The sequence below is a fragment of the Gallus gallus genome, chromosome Z, assembly GCF_016699485.2.
Source record: "Gallus gallus isolate bGalGal1 chromosome Z, bGalGal1.mat.broiler.GRCg7b, whole genome shotgun sequence".
In the NCBI taxonomy this organism is placed as follows: domain Eukaryota; kingdom Metazoa; phylum Chordata; class Aves; order Galliformes; family Phasianidae; genus Gallus; species Gallus gallus.
This window is the reverse complement of record NC_052572.1, coordinates 37,498,634-37,517,837: the sequence shown is the minus strand read 5'-3', so window position 1 is coordinate 37,517,837 and position 19,204 is coordinate 37,498,634. Positions and strand designations below refer to the sequence as shown.

At 38.5% G+C, this 19,204-nt stretch overlaps 2 long non-coding RNA genes across 2 annotated transcripts in view; both read right to left on the bottom strand.

Annotated features, from left to right (window-relative positions):
* Positions 1-18,407, bottom strand: part of LOC121108630 — an 89,851-nt gene extending 71,444 nt beyond the window's left edge. Inside the window, exon 1 of the long non-coding RNA XR_005843319.1 lies at positions 18,228-18,407. This is a non-coding gene — a long non-coding RNA (uncharacterized LOC121108630). The remainder of the gene's footprint in view (positions 1-18,227) is intronic.
* LOC121108628 lies at positions 8,135-9,650 on the bottom strand. The gene is made up of 2 exons (XR_005843316.2): positions 9,522-9,650; positions 8,135-8,346 (listed from the first exon to the last, which is right to left on the bottom strand). It is a non-coding gene; the product is annotated as an uncharacterized LOC121108628 (long non-coding RNA).
* Positions 18,408-19,204: the final 797 nt, after the last annotated feature.

Sequence of the window (19,204 nt, the reverse complement as noted above, 5' to 3'; positions counted from 1 at the left end):
CTTTTCCAAGGGCACTCCTAAAACTGCCCCAGAAGGGAAGCTTTTTATTTCCAGTCATATTGAACACCTGTTTCAACATAAAACACATTTCTCCTTTATCTTCTCATTGGTCCAGGTGAAAAAAAAAAAATCCATGCAAATGTTGAGTTTTCCTTATTTTTCTCCTTATATTCGTGCTTCAGCTTTTAAACAAAATCAGTAGTTTATTCACAAACCTATAGACAATTGTAGGAACTTTTCTATGCCCTAATATTCCTTGAAAGGAGGACAAACTTTTTGGTTGTTGTTTTTTTAATTCCTCTTATTGTTTTGTTTAACAACAGTAGTGCTCAAGATGCATTTTTACGGCCAGATGAGCTCAGCAGACTCCTAAAAGATAACCTGCAATAATAGGATGAATATAATGCTGATCGGTTCGAGTATTTCACTGCTGCTGAAATGAAATAAGCAATTGCTTCTGAGCAACAGAGGAAGACAAAATTACAAGCAGAGGACACAGCTCTAAAAATAGTAATAAACAAAGTTGTGATAATGAACCCATATTTTCATTGACTAGGCATGTTTTATAAGGGTCTGGGAACATGCCAATGACGCTTCCAGTGTCACAGAGTTTGGACACCACTGTTTTTAAATAAAAGTCGCTAAGAGTGTATCTTCCAAAGCAGAACAGTCTCAGATATGTGAAAAACATCCATAAGAATTCATAGTTATTGGCTTATTAGAAAAAGCTGTAATTCAAGCCAGAGGCAATACTAGCTAATATCATCAACTATGAGAGCACAATACAGGGAACTACAAAAGGTAAATTACAAGAAAGATCCCTGAGAGTGCATTTTAGTTTTTTTCCTTTCAGTTGAGAGCAAAGCTTATTATTACTGCGTCAGCATTTGTGAGGAAATCATAAAGCAAGGATAGATTGCATGGGGAGATAAAGGACACAGTGGCTTGAAAGGTGTAGAGATGACAAATCTAGATTACAAGGAATAAATCAAATTCTTGGAGACTGACAGAAAATGAATGCACTACAGTTACTCTACTGTTGTTTTCTCTGCAATTAAGGGTGTCACATTTTCATCCATCATTTTTAGATCATGGATCAGATTTTGTTGCCATTTATGAGAAGGCAAATCTAGACCAACCCGATGAACAAAGCCAGCTAGAGGCAAGCATTTTGGCAGTTTGTACTGAAATCAGAATTTCATCACTGTTGCAGATTAGAGGACTGGATGCCTACTGGGAAAATAAACTGTGTCCCCTGTGCTAACGTAGAGACTAACTGAATCACAGATCAGCAAAACATTAAGGGAGCCATAGCACAGCCCACAGACTTCCAATAGTTCGTCTACTATAACATTTTAAAGGAATAGATTTTCAAATATTTTACTGGATTGTGAGATGTTGGGAGACCCTGTGCCTCTAACCCAATAGGTTATGCTTTTTCTAGCTGACCGTGAGCCACAGCTCCAGTTGTATATGCCAGCATGACAGAAGTACTTGAGGTAGGTGTAATTATCTCAAGTTTTGTGAAGTTTGTAGTTGTCCATCTCAATACAAATACTGGATGATATTTTCCTTATCTATGCTAACACTGAGGACATTATTTCTTTCTCTCTTTTTCCTTCCTTCCTTCCTTCCTTCCTTCCTTCCTTCCTTCCTTCCTTCCTTCCTTCCTTCCTTCCTTCCTTCCTTCCTTCCTTCCTTCCTTCCTTCCTTCCTTCCTTCCTTCCTTCCTTCCTTCCTTCCTTCCTTCCTTCCTTCCTTCCTTCCTTCCTTCCTTCCTTCCTTCCTTCCTTCCTTCCTTCCTTCCTTCCTTCCCTCCTTCCTTCCCTCCTTCCTTCCCTCCTTCCTTCCTTCCCTCCTTCCTTCCTTCACTCCTTCCTTCTTTCCTTCCTTTCTTTCTTTTCATTTCTGCGTTTCCTTCTTTCTTTTAGTATTAGGCATGCATTCTTCAGTTCCATATGCACAGATCTCTGCACTTAGTCATATGTTCATGTTGTGCTAGGCATGGATATGTGTCATAGTAGGCTTATTGTCTGATACTGCATAATATCACACAGACATACAGCCTTGATCCTGGAAGTATCATGATGAAATTTTATGACGTTTTCCTAAGACCTCTGCTTTTGGTGGCACCTGGTGTTCTGTGTTCAATAAAGACCAAGCTGCTGTTTGCTGGCTTGTGAGGGATGCCTCTGTGCCCTGTGTTGGAAGGTAAAGGTGTTGACAGGGGAACCTCTCCAAATAACACCATCCATACCAGTATGCAACATCAAGTGAAACACATAAGAAGGAATACTGATTATAAATACAGATCACTTTGCAGGATTTGGGTGAGGTAAATTACAATTGCATTGCAGAAGAGATATGCAAAAAAATCCCTGGTACCATTTTCACATTTCATTCCTGAAAATCTTACTTAGAGTAACACTGAAGATAGGTAGCTGATGTTATCACTTTTTCCTTTCCTGCTTGGCAGCTATATCCTGTGGTACACACACACACACACACATGACATAGATGTGCAGGTGTATTCTGTATATATTTCTTCACTTTTTCAGTATAGTTGGTGAAGTGAGAAAGTCTGTGTTTATTACACTACAACATTTTCACTCTTCTGAAAAACATTCTGTATTTAAGTGCATATCTCAGTGATAAGTTAGACTCTATTAAGGTAAGATACTGATATTTTTCCAGAGATTCAAAAGAAAGATGTGAAAGCGCCAGTAGTTTTTTTATTTTTCCTTTTGTCCATCTAAATCTGCTCACCAAAAGTTTTGCACAAGAAGCAGTTTCTCTGTGTTAACTGTTTCACAAGAAAAAAATATGTTTCATTTCAAACATATTCACACTACTCAGTAATTGTGCTCAATGACTGAGATACAGCCACATCCTGCTACTGAAATTATATATGGACCCATTGATGACAGGCTCCTCAGGTGTTAAGCTTTGGTAAATCTGATTTGTCTATGTCTAAAGGAGTGGGTCTATTTCCAAGTGGTTTATCATTAACTATGAAAATTATTCATATTCTTAGTGCCAATTTTTCTGCTACAAGATTACATACATTTTCTGACTCATTTATGACAGGATTAAAAGATCTTCTTGACAATGTATGTATATCATATACAAAGCCCCTGAGTTTCTTTTGCTCTTTTTTTGTAATGCGAGATGAAAGCAAATGCAAAGATGAAATACAGTCAGGCTCTCTCTGACATGTATTTACAGTTTGCCATGCCAGGAATTGGTGTACAAATTGCATTACTGCAACACCCTATTTTCAGCTTCATACCATGCAGCCCCTTTGATATGGGTAATGATGTGCAGGGCAAGCCAATCAGCTAGCTATCCTGGAAAGAAGAGATCCTCCATGTGACCAGACATGGCACTTTTGGTCCTGAGATTTAAGACTATTATATTTAAATTTTCTGTATATGCTTTGGAATTACAGCATTTGTAAACATAACAGACAGTTAATTGGTCCACATTTACAGATGTTTTACTTCAAAACATATCACAGATTCTTCTCAGTTGTCTGACACAGTAAACTGTTACTTTACTCTCGTCTTTAAGACAGGAAGTTTATGTGCATTTGTCTGACTACTGATTTTAGGAGATGTTCTGATTTGAGTGCAAACCAGGAAAAGTTGAGGAATTGAGTCTCTCAGCTCTGGACTGCCTTCCAAAACCTAGGCTGGCTGGACAGCAATTAAGAATTATTTCTGCTTGGTGCTCCACAGTTTTGCAGGAAACACTTTTACAGGGCAGTATGCTGCCCTGTGGGCAGATGACATGGTAGACAATTCACATAATGAGGCTAGGAGATGAAGGAGAAAGCATCGTTTCTGCGGGTCAGAACTGAGAACCATTTGACATTTGCTGTACCTATTCCTTGTCAGTTCCAGACAGGAGATTCATTTTCTTTATGGCCTTTTCAAGTGATTTCTACTCTACTCTACTCACTTACATTACAAAGATTATTTCATATCCAAGCAGAACACTAGGTTCTGAATTAAAAACGAAGGCAATCATTTATGACATGAGATTTACGTCCAAACACAAAAACTTTAATTTAAGAGCTTTACCAAACCAGCTGTAGTGAAATAAGAGGTTCCTACTCCTCTCAGAGATCAACAGAATTAGACAACTGTCTCAATGCTGCAGTCAGAAGACTACTTTACTACTTTTTTTCCAGACTACAACTACATGATCAAAGTGTGTGAGCTGGGACAATGCAGCTAAATGCCAAGGCATCTAGACAATGTGAAATCAACTGCTTTATTGAACTAGTACTTTATAAGTGTGTCAACACTTCCTTGTTCTGCAGAGTGATGTTATAGGTTAACATGACTGGAGGATGCTGTTGGCTAGCTTGAAGTCATGAAGGAAAGAGCTGGAGAAAACGGTTCAAAGAAAAAAAGATAAGTTTTAACTGGAATGTTTTTAAGATCAGTCACCAAAGAACATTCCGGTATTCTCCTGGGACCAGGCCTTCACAGATTCCTCTGCCTGCATGTTCGATTCCTCTATCTTCCTGGGACCAAATCAATCCCATTCTGGAATGAGAGGAATGCTGTTGGCAGTTTCTTGTAGGAGAGGAACAAATGCATCACTGAGTTAAGCACTGACTGAGGCCAATAGCTATTCTTTGCATTTTCTTTCATCCACAAAAATATTTTGAATTATGGAAGAAAATCATAACTACTTTTTAAAACATGCTTTGTGGTGGGATTATGATTTTATACAAGCATTCCAGCTGAAGATTAGAATTTCGATATGAGGTACACTTCAGATAGCACTACCAGACCATCGGCATGTAGTCATGTTAAACTGAAAGGATGCTTTTTTTCTACTGAGTTATACCCAGTGGTTTCACAAACTCCACTTAGTACAGTCTGACTATGTGAGAGGGGCAGAAAGGCAAGGGACTCTTCTTCTGTCCATAGCCCTGTTGGCCCTTGGACAGTTGCAGCTGTTAATCTTATTCAGTAGCATCAGTTCAGACACTGCTATCTATTTCAGAACGAAAATCAGAAGTATAGGTGATCAACATTTTTGAGCACTAGAGAAATGAAGGTGAAAATGATTTACATTGTTCTTGCTGACTTTTTATTACTAAAACAGATGTTGGATTTTTACTGGCTGAAATAATCAGCCACAGAGCCGGTAGGTCATCAGCCCTACTTTCCCCATCTAGTGCTACAACTGTAAAACAAAATGTACATTCCAGAAATTACAAGTTTTATTGGATATGCCAAAAATAGCATCTAGAGAATAAGTGTATAAATGGAGGGAGTGGAAAAAATCATGATAGCTTTGCACGATGTTGCTTAGAACACTACTTTTTGTAAATCTACTTTATTCATCCAAAACACAGAAGGTCTTTCTCACTGAGGAAGAAAAACTGAAAAAAGAGGGATGAAGTTTTGTAATAGAATAATGGATGTGGCACAGTGTGTAGCAATACTTGCTACCTTCAAAACACTTCACAATTTTTGTCTCTTATAAGGTATTAATTGAATATTCTCCCTTGTACTGCAGGAATTGAAAAGCAGAAATATAAAAGAGATGTTGAAGATGAGGTAAGGGAATCAAAGAAAAAGATAGGATTAGCTAGCTGCTACTCTTTTCCTACTCTTAGATTATGTATATCTCCATGTGGAAAATTCTTACTTGTGAGGTACCATCAAAAAAATTTAATCTGTTGGTTCAGACCACTTGGTATTTTTTGTTTCTGTATTTCAGAAAAGTTGAAAAGTGGTTTACAGCTAAGGAGTATGAAGGCACCTAATGAGGTAATAGGGGAGAAGACAATGAAGGGCAGATTGCAACTGTGAAATAGAAAGGTGCAGTGAGTGCAGTTGTAGCTGCCTACTTTGAAGTAGCTGATGGTAATTAAAATTAGTTTGCCTGAGATGATATATAGCTTATAAATGCAGTTGAAGGTAGAAAATATGGCAAACAAAAATGAGGTTAGGAAAAATTTTCTAACATGACTGCAGGCCCTGATGTCCTACTGACAGTTAGATTCACTGCCAGTAATTCATCTGGATTCAGATTCACAAATGCATAAAGGTCCTTTTATTTTTTAATTGTTATTTTCTCAAGAATAGAAAAATGAGAGCTGAAATGCCCTGAATTCCTCTGTAAGTTCAGCTTCAGACCATTCTGAAAAATTCACTTGAATACTATATGGGCCTGCAACTGACAGTTCACAAGAAGTTGCAATGTATATGTAGCATGCACGATGCAAATTGGAATGAACAAGATGATGTATGAAACTTACCCTAATGACTGTCTTTGCTTGAAGGAAATGAGCAGTTTTTGTTTTGCAAGAGGCACTGAGCCAGAAGAAATAGTTTGGTAATGAAAGGTTATGAGTAGTCTTCAGAAAGGAGAGGGGTCAAACTATTTCCCAGTTATTGTTCTGCTCATTTCCTGACCATGCAAGAAACTGTGTTTGTTGAGACAAAGAAGTTTGTGTGCAGGTTTATGGCACAGTTCGTGGCCACATTTCTCCCCTTGTGGGCTTGAGCTGTGAAAGCTTTGATGTCTGTCTTGGGTAAGAGAAATCTGCACCATATTCCCTTTGGGAGTGCAAAACCCAGACTGGATATCATCTTCCCTACCATCCCTTACAAAAGATCCCCTGAGGAAAACCTCAAGAGCTTCAGTTATCATCTTGCAATTAAAATCCCGGCCTTGATGTGCTCAGAGCACTTGTTGCAAGTGTGAGCACAACCACTTTTGAAGCACTCAGATTGCACTTGTCAGAGCTAAGACTGAATGGCAGTTCACTGGCACCCAACAGCATATAACTACAAACAGCTACGATATTGCAGTATCTGCATTTAAAGGTAACAAGTTCAAGTGGCTGATGAATTTTCTGGACTCAAGCAGCAACCATAAATTTTCATTGACAGGGTGGAAATAAACTTTTACATCAGTAATGCTTTCACTTCTTGTGTCTTCTCTTGTTACTTTCTGCCATCTAGATTTTATAGGATCATAGAATCTCTGAGGTTGGAAAAGATCACCAGTCCAATCACCAACCCCTCCCCCCAAAGGTCCTTCAGTGCCACATCTACAAGTTCTAGACAGTGGACAGAGACAGTGAATCCACCACCTCCCTGAGCAGCCTGTTCCAATGCCTTACCACTCCTTCTGAGAAGGAATTTTTCTTAATATTCAACCTGAACTTGCCCTGGCACAACTTAAGGCCATTACCTCTTTTCCAACCACTGCCACCTGGGAGAAGAGGCCAATCCCCACCTTGATGCAACCTCCCTTCAGGTAGTCATAGAGAGGTGGCAAGATCTCCCCCGAGCCTCCTTTTCTCCAGACTAAATCCCAGTTCCCTCAGCTGCTCCTCGTTTGTTTGGACATCACTACTGCATCGTCAATAGAAATGAGATGAGAGAGAAAGAAAGCTCCTGTTGAAACAAACCTGCCTTAATCACCAAACATCCAAAAAAGACCCTATGAAACAGCGTGATACATCATAGGGTTTCCTTCACCAGCCCTCTTCCACTGTGGACCATAAGGGCATGAAACAGCTACAGCCTATTCTCAGTGAGATTCCCTGCGGTTTGGGAGTCTCATAAGGAATTGATGTTATTATCTGATCAACAGAAATATGCTCCGTCTGTTGCTACTGATGTATGTGTTATCTCTAAGAGAAACACAGCTTAGAGAAGTCTTTAGGAGGAAGGTCAAACATATCTTCACTTAGCATCATAGAGGTAAATCCTAGACAGGAACGTGACTTATGACTAGTGAATTTGGAGAGGGCTGACAAGTTGGTTTGTTTTCTGAAATATCTGGTTGCTGTGCACTGTGCATGATTCTTCACCACCTTCTTGCAACTGATATGTCTCTATGCTGACAGCAGTTGGCTATACCCCATAAAGATGATAAATGTGGGATTTGGGTTTCTGCAGTTAAATCTTACCTGAAGTTTAGATTATTTAAGAAAAAGAGTCAGTATTTTTACTCAACAGCTTAAGGGGTTTCTGTACACTATTTCTTGCAACACATTTGTGTGCTAATGCCTGTTTCAGTACAATCTGAATGTTGATCACAAACACAGTACTAAAGTTTTTGTTAGAGGATCTTTCATTGTATTTCCCTGCCTCTATTCAATGTGACTTGGGCTGGCTTTATTATTATTTTTTTTTCCTTTCAAGAAACTTTGAGCTTGTTTCCAGCAGATCCTGCAGAGGTGAAAGGGTCATGGCAGAATGAAACATGCAGGTGAGGTCCCTGCTCTTCTAGAGTTCCTTAATGCCTGCAGGGAGATCCAGGGCTGTCAAAGCTGAGTGAGAAACAGGGCCAACCTGCCAAAGAGATCTGTAATGGAAGTTACACATGTTAGTGGCAGTTTGTAGTAACTCAGCAAAGCTTAGAAAGCCTAGCAATGCCTCCTTTATTTGTTTTTCCGTGAAAAGAAAAAAAAAAAACAAAAAACCAACACAACATAAATGTCTGCTGTGGGTATTCAGCTGTCTCCATTTGGCAGCTGAAAATCCAGATGTTAAATTGAAGGCAGATCTATGTGTGATGATGTGATTTCAGTACACTCTGAAGAAGTCTCTCTGTAAACAAAATGCATGCTGCACCACAGCTCTATGTGGCCTACGTGGCTACACTGAAAGCAGTGGGAAATACCACCTGAGGGGAATCTTCAAAGTCCTGCTTTGCTTCCTGAAATAAATTTTATGCAGATTTTTGTTACTAGCATAAGGCTACTAACATTGGGCCCAGATTAACCTCATGAGGTTCAGCAAATCCAAGTGCAAGGTCTTTCACCTGGGTCAAGGCAACCCCCATTACCAATAGAAGCTGGGGGATGAAAGGGTTGAGTGTAGACCTACTGTAAAGGATCTGGGGGAACTGGTGGATGGCAAGCTGGACATAGCCCAGAAAGCCAACTGTATCCTCAGTTGTATCAAAAAAAAAGATGTCCAGCTGGTCAAAGGAGGTGATCCTGCACCAGTGAGGCCTCACCTGGAGTACTGCATCCAGATATCTAGTCCTCAGTACAGGAGAGACATGGACCTGTTGGAGCGCATCCAGAGGAAGGCCACAAAAATGATTCAAGGAATGGAACACCTCTCTGATGAGGACAGGCTGAGAGAGCTGGGGCTGTTCAGCCTGGAGAAGAGAAGGTTTCCAGGTGACCTAATAGCGGCCTTTCAGTATCAAAAACAGAGCTACAGGAAAGAAGGGGAGTCAGACTCTTAAGCAGGATCTGTGGTGATAGAACATGGCTTTGAGCCTAAGGAAGGTAGATTTAGGCTGGATATACGGAAAAGGTGGAGGCAGTGGAACAGGTTGCCCAATGATGTGGTTGATGCCCCATCTCTGGAGACTTTCAAGGCAAGGCTGGATCAGTTCCTGGGTAATCAGATCAAGCTGTGGATGTCCTTGGTTCATTGCAGGGGAGTAGGACTAGATGTGTCCACCCTCAGTGGTCCCTTCCAACTCTAAGGATTCTATGATTCTTTGATCACTAAAGTTACTACCTTTAGGAGTTAAGAATTTGCCCAGTAATGCACACTGTACAACTATGAATACACAATCAGCTGAAAATAGCCCTGGGGCCACCCTGGCAACTGGTCTTCTATGTAAGAGGTCGCCATCTTGGAAGCTCAGCCTCAGGACCAGTGAGGTCGCAACTCCTTTCAAAGGGGCATGGTGACATCATGTGCAGTGGGCTCTCCTGGGCTGTCTGCCACAGGCAAGAGGAGAAGGCTGAGCTCATAGCATTGCATTTCCTCCTGCATAGTGTATGTTGCCTGTAAACAGTGGTAGGAGTATTGATTAAGCTAGAATGAAATTTATGTAATAAAATGTAAAAAGTAATCTCTAAACAAATAAAAAGTATTTTTTCTTTGCATACTGTCAAGCATGACTCCTGTGCTTAACTTTTAGAAGAGTACGCATTGTTATGTTCTTAATAGAGAAAAATATCTGAAATTGAGACCTAACTTTTAGTTATACAGGAATGTGTATTCCTGGACAGAATTGGGATTGCTTACGGTATTGTTTACAGTTGGTGATAGAACTTAAATACGGAATTAACCATTACATTTTATTTAAACAAAACTATTTTCATGAGGAAGACAGTAGAAACCAGAACTTTCCATCAAAAAAACTTTCTTAGATTTGTCTCTCTTGTTGTTTCTGTGCCAAATACGGAAACTGTGGTCAGCTGAAGTCAAAGATCTGAGATCAGACTTCCCACATCTTGGCTAAGTATGTTGTCAACCAGCTCTTTTATCTGTATGAAAGAGTGTTCTGAAGTCTTCCTGCAAGAATAATTCAGAGTGAAATAAATCCTAAAGACAATCTTTGTTTTCATTCTTATTAGATGGACTTCTGAAGTGTTTAGTGATCTTCTTGCACTGACATCCAACCATACTTTTTGTTATGAGACTTTGGCTGTGGCCTTATCATTATGAAACATTGTAGTTCATACTGAATATCTATCAAATGCATTTAGCAAAACCTAATCTGTCAAATCTTTAGAAGAAGACTGACCTTGTGATGGAAATACTGAAAATAATGTGTTAGTGTGTTAGTCCTTGCATTTTTAAGGATCCCTCTTGAGGAAAGACTTGTAGCTTTCCTTACCCATTTTCATCTGAAGCTCATTTGCAAAGATTTTTGCAATCTCTACAGTGTGCGTGACCTGCAAAGACAGAACTTCATTGCCTCTGATAATTCACAACTTAAAAAGGTCGCACTGGGCCAGCCACGGTTTTTTCTTTCTAACACTGAATTCAAGTAAACTGGAGGATAAAATAGCTGTAACGCTACATGGCCATCTACTGATGGAAAACTGTATAGCTTCTAAAAGGAATGAAGCTGAAAGGAAAAGAGTATAGATTTCAGACTTGGTTAATGTGCTTCTCTAAAAAATGCCATCCTTCACAGGATAAATTGCACGAAGAGCCAATAATATTTAGTGAAGACTCCTACACTTAAAACCAGGCATAAAAAATTGATAGAAGATTACTAGTTAGGATTTGTCCTCCTAGGAGAAATTACTGGTACAAACTATATCAGCATAAATCATCCTGTGGATAATCCCTCACTGATATATGTGTGCATGCATAAATTTCTCTGCTCTTGCTTTACGCAAGTAATTATACCTTCAAGTCCCCAGTGAGAACATGACCTTAGAGATAAGCATATAACTAGAGTAACTCTGATATTAAAATGCTCCAGCATTCCTTCTTCTTCTTTTCCTAATGTTAGAAGTGAAAACTGTTTACATCTTATGGCTATGAAGGCAGATACACATCCTGAGAATTAAAACTTAAAAACTTTTAAGCAATGTACCACTGATACTCTCAAAGAAATAAAAATCTTTTTTTAATCTTAGAGCATCTCTGGATTAGATTTTTGTAAACATAGCTGAGCATGATGTTGGGCTTTCATACCCTGCATTGGTAGAATTGATATGGGAAACACTTGAGTGAATGGATATCATGAGAAACAAAACTGTGTCAGTTTTTATGGTGTTATCTATCAGATTTGTTTCTGATTTTTCCTGTGTGGCCCTTCTGAACCCTTCCAGCTCTCCTATGATTTGAATTTCAGCAAAGCAATTAACTTGGGAACTTTCAAGACAGTTCACTTCTGAGAGCTCTGTGAGTGCACTTTTCTTTGTGAGGATGTGTAGAAACCAATTAATAGTTCTTTCATGAGCTGTTCTGAAGAACAGTTCTTGCACATAAGGATCAAGTCTGATATTGGATGCAGCCATTTCAGACAAGGTGAAGTACCATCTCAGGGGCAGATTACACTGGTTAGCTCAGGGGTTTAGAGATCAATCTTTTATGTTATTAAGGAAAGGACAGGGACCTTCAGAAAGGAATTAACCTCTTTCCTCCCTGCTCTATATGAATATCAAAATTATCTGAAAGGAAGGTGGGACCACAGAAGCTGGATGAATTTAAATGCTAAGCAGAAAGTAAAGTAAAACAAAAAAACAGAAGACAAAAAACCAACAGTGTATGCTAGAGGTGAGAATAAGCTACAGCAACCTGAGGCAACAAAGCAGAAGCCTTCAAGAAGAATTAACTTGTTCCCCTAAGACTAGAAAAATGAAAATTAACTTTCCCCCTGAAAGTCACATGGTAAACTTAATTTGATCCCGTGTAAGAACTGTGCAGTAATGGGTGATTTCTTGTGTGTATATTTGCTTAGTTGTACTCTGTGTGCATATACATGTGTGGGCTCCTTGTTAGCATGATGATGCAGACACTTTCTGAAGTACTAGTATATAGCAAAAGTCATCTTGCCTGTGTCTCCTGCTACTGCTATGTCCTGACATGTCCCTCAAAAAACTTCAATTAATTTAGGAACAATAATAATTTCAGGGAGACTACAGACATGAGTGTATCTGCACACATACGTATATAAAGTCTTGTGCTCAGAAAGCATACTGGTAGTTGCTGAGAGTCATAGAATTAGCTTGAAATGGAAGGGTTCTTCAGAGGCTACTAGTGAAAACATTTCACTTGGTTCCCTGCAGTGGGAGGCAGCTGACTTATCATGAGAAGGAAATTAAAACACTCCACGAAGTCACACCTTTCAGTTTGTACAGATTTCTCCTTTCTGCTGAACACAATCACCTTGTTACACCTAGTACTGCTCTCAATCTAAGCAGTTTTTCACTTGTCTTGAATTTGGTCTAAGCCAAGATCTGCTTTGTGGTGACTTATTGTGTGCAACGAACTAGCTAGACCTGAGAGGGAAATTTGTCCCTAATGATTGACCAAGATGTCATATTCAACTAAAAATTACCTAGTTGTTAGCTTTTCCAAGGTTTTTCATCCTGCATTGCTAGTTTCTGGTGGCAAAGCCTGGTGCAGGCAGACAGCTTTTCCACAGTGTTACCTTTTGCTTTACAGTTGAATACAGGATTGGTGCCACGTGGCTGGCAGGTAAGGATTTAAATCAATTTATGGAAATAGTAAAAAAAAAATATTTTTCTTGTCTGTCTTGACTAACATAGAGAGGTTTCTTCTGAAATTACAAAGAGAGGGCTTCAGTTAAATTCTGGCTGACTTGAGTCAAACTCAGAATTTGCATAGCCAAAGATAAAACCACTGCTAGGAATATTTGTTTAAGCAGGGCCCTATACCCTTGCCGTTCTTATGCTAAGCCTCCACAAATTTCAAGTCTGTAGGGAAAATATTAATCAGTCATCTCTTAACAGTTACGAATAAAATGCTCCTGCAAACCTAAAACTGCTAAATCTCTCAGTACTCAGGTTGCCTGTGCAACTGGCGGGCTTCCAGCAAGGATAGAATGATGCTCAGCCCATGGGCCTGGGAAGGATACAAATGCGTAAACTGGGAAGTACATGTCAGGCTTTTACTGACAGTTCACTTGTGCAGAGGCACCAGGTGCCATGACACTTCTCAAGAAAGGTCTCCTGTACTACTTAAGTTCTGTGTTTTTCTTTTTAAGGAGAGTAAAGGTATTACTAAAACTCTTACACGAGAATCTTTGAAAAACTAAGATGTGGAGCACTTTGAATTGAATATTTTCCAGCATAATATGAAATTAAACTGCTAAATATGAAGCAGTTGGCGTAAGTCCCCTCTCACAGTTTGACAGAAGACTGAAACCACAGATACTTCTGAAATTCCCAGACTGCAAAGATGGATGTGGTTAGGTTGTTTTACCTAACTCAAAAACAATAATTGTGATAATGATGCATACTGGAAATATGTTGGTTAGTCTTACCTAAAGAATATATGAATGGCCATAACAAAAATACTATGAGTAATATTGCCATTTACCCTGGATTAATCAGCACTAGACTGAGAATCACTATAGACTAAAATAGTTTCCAAGATCATTCCCTTGTCATCCTATTCAAGTACCTGGCTGATCACTCTGGAGCAAGATGCTATGACACATGAAGGGATCAAATCTGTGCTGAAGATTTCCAGGGAATAATGGTGAATAGGATCTATAAGTCCATGTTTCAGTGAAATAGAAGATGCATTACAATCACTGTCTGATTCTGACCAGGTGTTACAGAAAATCTGTTGATGAAGATTTCCTACTCACAAATTCACCAGAAGATTTTGGAGAACACATATGTTTTAATAGTAATATTTTAAGATTAAGCTTACTAGGTGTTACTACAACATTTAAAAATTAGTAAGGTGATTTTGAAGCATAAAAGAAATCAGTGTTAAGATTTGAAAGATACAGTGGGTTAAGGTAGCATTTTTGTCCACCGTGCCATGGCACAGAAACTTTAAGCTCTCTCAGTACTCAAACTTCAGATCCCCAGTATGTCTGTATCAAAAGCACCTCCATTAATTTCAATGCTGTATGTGTGTGCAATGAAAGGAGAGGCCCTTTGTGAAGTGTGGTACGGTTACTACCTAGAGATTGAAATATGTCTTATTACAGAAAGGAAATTATCTGCCAATTCCATAACTTGCTATTTCTCAGAATTTAGGTTACTAGGCTTTTTCAAATAAAAAGAATATCATCAACTTAAATGAACACAAAACTGTTTTCTTTCTCCCAAAGATTGGTGGTGGACTGACGGTATTTTAAGTCAATTTTGCCATAAAATAAGGATATCTCTCACTGATGGTGATTTATATTTTCAATATTGTGTTTTAGAGAATGAATATATTCACTGGTCTTATTATTTTACCAGATGAACTTTTGCAATAAATTTGTGGTCATTGCATGTGCAAGAAATGTACACACAATCTGTGTTGTGTTACATGCTGTAGTACATAGTGTTGCAGCTTTCAAAGAGGATGATTATATCCTAAAGATCTAGAGGTGCTGTTCCATTTTTCCTCTTTTTTCTTCTTTTCTTTAGGGAAAGGGAAATGGAGTGTTATTTCTTAATCAGAAGTAAAAGCTATTCAGGTGTACTCTGAGACGAAATCTGATGTGAAACCGTACATAAGGATTGAGGAGCTGTGTGGAACATGTTAGAGTTAAAATAGGAACAGCAGATCAAGTGATTTGTTTGTTCCAATACGCTATTGTGCTCTTGGCAGTGGCCAATGCCACATTTTTCATTAAATGATCAACTGATCTCCCATAAAAACCATTGGTACTACATTTGGTCAGTTGCACAGTGTCAGATACTACACCTTGACAGGAGGACCAGATGCTTCCTAAACTCCAAGATTATTGATATATCCCCAGATAAATGGGGTTCACATTTCATCTTAAATCTTAGATCTGCTTCATATATGAGCATCCAAGACATCCAATAAGTTGGTTTCTTTTTGTCTGTCTTTTAATATAGTTTTGTAGTTAAGTCTCTACAAGCTGAATGAGTGTATGTTTGAGTGCACTGGTAGAAATCACACAGCGGAAAAGCAAAAAGGACATAAAAACAAGGAACAGAAGATTAGCATAAAGATTATCTAAGAGGGTTTTTTTGTTTGTTTTGTTGTTGTTTTTGTTTTTTAATGGAACTGCTACAATTGAGAGGAATATCAAAATAGAGATGGTTTATAAGTGAAGTGACAATCTATTCATGTCAAGTGTTGAATTATTATGTAAAATAGAGGTTTTCTTTGTATCAGTCATGTACCATGTGGCTTCCACAGGATTATTACTTGTACTGCATGTATTTTAGGCTGAAATGCATTTAGTAGAGAGAAGTAAAAATTTTCACAAGATAAATGATAATTTTGTTAGCGCAAATCTCCTTTAAATTCATGAAGACAATCCAGAAATCTGTAGAAATTTGATTTGTGCTTCACTTAATAATGTGGATTTCTGCAGTAAATGAAGAAAAGCAAATTAGAATACAAATAGTTTTAAAATCCTATTCTCAAGAAGCTGTGTCAGCCAGCAGGATTTTTTTTCTTTGAGGGAGAAAACTTTCAACCGTTATCGATGATTAACGTTGCATCATCGTTGCCTGCAGTTGATGTGTGCTGTGCAAAATGCCTGCGTCAGAAAGCTTGCTGCTCAATATCAGTATGTTTCCAAGGCAACTCATGATGCTTCCATGTTAAAGGAAAAAGGGTGCTACAATGAGTAGAAAAACAAAAATTAAAAAAATCTTCCTTCTCAGTTCTCTGCAGAATTCATAGTCTTTACAAAGCCTAGATTCTCTTCTTCAAGGGAGGCTTCAGACTTTGTCTGTGAAATGAAATGAGCCTGATACTGCAGTAGAAAAATTTCAGGCACTATAAAATGTGTTCACATGTGACTTAGTATGTAGATGTAAAGGTAAGTCAAGACACTTAGCTGACACATAACAACACAGCAGCTTATAATTTATAGAGCTCATCTTTGCAGTTCATGCTTGCATTTTCACCTTTTGCCAGACTTATTTGCACAGAAAAGTTAGATATATGGTTAGAGATTTCAGAATCAAGTCTTATACAAGAACACATCATAAACAGAATTGACATCTTAGTACTGTGAAAGGAAACTGTTCCTGTGAGATTCTTTGAAGATTAGTTGGTGTCTACAAGCAGTGGGGTTTGCTTCTAATTCCTACACTGAAACAAATCAGGCAGCAGGGAAATATCTCTGCTTCTTTCCCAGTTTTTGAACAGAGATAAGAACATTTCTCTGCAATTCTCTCCCAGCAGTAAGAACTCTGATGGCTAGTGAGCAGGAACAGGAGGGACAGATAAGACTAGAAATTAGTCTGCACAAAATGTCAGATGTTCAAACAGCGTATCTCAAGATTCATAAAACAGAGTAATTTCTGTAGAACAGGTAGCGAGGAGAAGATAATGCACAGCTTATGGCCATAAATATTCACTTGTTGTGAACTATATTCAGATAAAGCTGATTTAAAAACAAGACTGTTTAATCTATAGGAAGGAACAGGGAAGTTTTGTTTCAGAAAGCTTTCCGAGGACTCTACTCCACACAGAACACAGTCTAATCTTGCTCCTAGTCCTGCATGTCCACTGTTCTCAAACATGAAATCAGTCTTGTAAGTTTTTTTAAATGACTACACTAATTTATTATAGTACAAAAGATATACTGCTGCATTTTAATTTATCCTTGCTGTCTTCCTATGATTATGATCAGCACAGATTGACCAGATTGATTGAAGCTCAGCCTCAATTTAGTCATGTTAATGTCTGGTTTAAGGAAGGGAAATATTTCCATTTTTGCAGCGAGATAGGAATGACATTGGTTCCATGTATTTCATCTTTAAACCTCGATTCTCTCAAATTCTTAAAACACCAGACAGGTTATTAACACAAGGCTCATGAAGCACTCACGATTCTAGTGAATCTTTTATAGCCAGTCCCATATCAACTTTAAACCTTAGAACTGAATTCAGACTTTTAGAAAATTCAGCAGTGGGGGGAATTTGTTTTTTGTTGTTGTTACTGGTTTTGTGTTTCAAGAATTTAGCTGAATCATTTTCAAGTCTTTGGTACAATGCATTCAACAATGTCAGATATTGAAGAGAAAATACACACTGATGGAATCGTTTCATTTTTCTTCTTTCTACAATAGGTTTTTAGACAAGCTACCAGTAAATTATTAAATATCTGGTATAACTTCCAGTGAATATATTCACACCAAAAAATTCCAGAAATTTTGCTCCCACTTTAAACTGTGTCATAAACTACTGGCATGTTGTGAAAGAGTTGTTTGGTCTCCATCAACTTTAAAGCAAGCAATCAGGCAATTCCCCTAATGTGTGGAAGTATCTAATAGCTGTAAAATGCTTAGGATTCTTTCAGCTACAGAATACAGTAAAAAAAAATGTGGTGGAGACACGGATCTATACAATCATATTTTTCAGGCTGACAAACTGGACGCTGTCCTCTCTTCTCTTTTGAAAAACTCTATTGTCTCACCTGAAAGTGGTTGAAGATGTTTCATATACATGCTTTAACAAAAAATTTTGACTTATCCATCAAGTAATTTGCATTTTAAAGTGTTGCTTCTTGTCAGTTACTTGGAAGGAAATACCTCTATTCATGTTCCATGGATATGAGGCATAGTGTTCAGTTTAAGTGCCTCCAATAGCAAAATAATACACTGACAAAAAATAAGCTGCTTGGGTATAACACACTTCTTACACAAATGCCTTGAAAATAATGAAGCAGGCAAAGCACTATAACCCTTTTGTCTCCACCAAACCACTGCAGTAACCTGCAAAGTGTTTTGCGATTCCCATGTTTTGAGACATCAGTGGTCACTGGACAAAAAAGTCATTCATGGCTATGTCTTACCTATATGGAGAAAGAGGTAGCAATATGGCCCACTCCTGCAGCTCTTCAAAGCAGACACCTCGTGCTTCATTAAGCTTTCAAATCCCTTTGAAAGGATATCTCAGAAGAGGTGGTCTGGGCAGCAGTAAAACTTCTCTCTTCAGCAAGCTGATCTCCATTGAACATGCAGCAGTAGTTTCTGAGGAACTCCTCTTGCATTAAACATAGCAGATAGGATAATAACTACTGTCATGACTACATACTCAAATGCACTCGTCGCTGCAGGAATGCAAATTCATCTTAGATGGAAGTTAGTGCTACAGCTAGTGTCATGGTGCATTCCCACATGTAGAGATGGCAGCAGCAGTATTAGGCAACAAAGTCCACCAAACCCTGTTGTAGCTGCATTTCCTTTGGCTAGAATTGAGCAGGTCTGGATTTGAAACATACATAGGAATGTGAAAGCACTTCTATGTACTCAGGCTAAGTTCCAAAAATTATTCTTTTTCCACCATCTTCAGCTCACTCCTTCGATCTCTCTGGCACTCACAATGCGCCAGCAGCCTCGGGAGAGGGAAGTCCTGCTTCGGCCAGGGGGCACTCAGAGTAGGGGTAGAAACTGCGTGAGAATGTTAGACCCACATTTCATTTTGGTACCTGCCAAACAGAACTCACCACATCTTTGCAGTATGATACTCACATGTACACTGGATACTCATCTTTGCAAAATCATTTGCAGTACCATTTAAGAAAATGTTTGAGTATTATTTCTCATAATCCAATATGTTTATCCCGGTTGCAAGGGTAGAAGACAAAGTAATTTATTTGAACAGCTGAAATTTCAAACATAAAGATGCAGCACTGATTTAATGGAATTTTCTATTTTAGCAACTCTTTACTCCTCCCCCCTCCCTCTCGTCTTCCCCCACCTCCTCCCCCCAAAAAAAGAAAAGGTCAAAGAAATCACTTTTACTTCTTTCTGTGTGATGTTTGTTAAG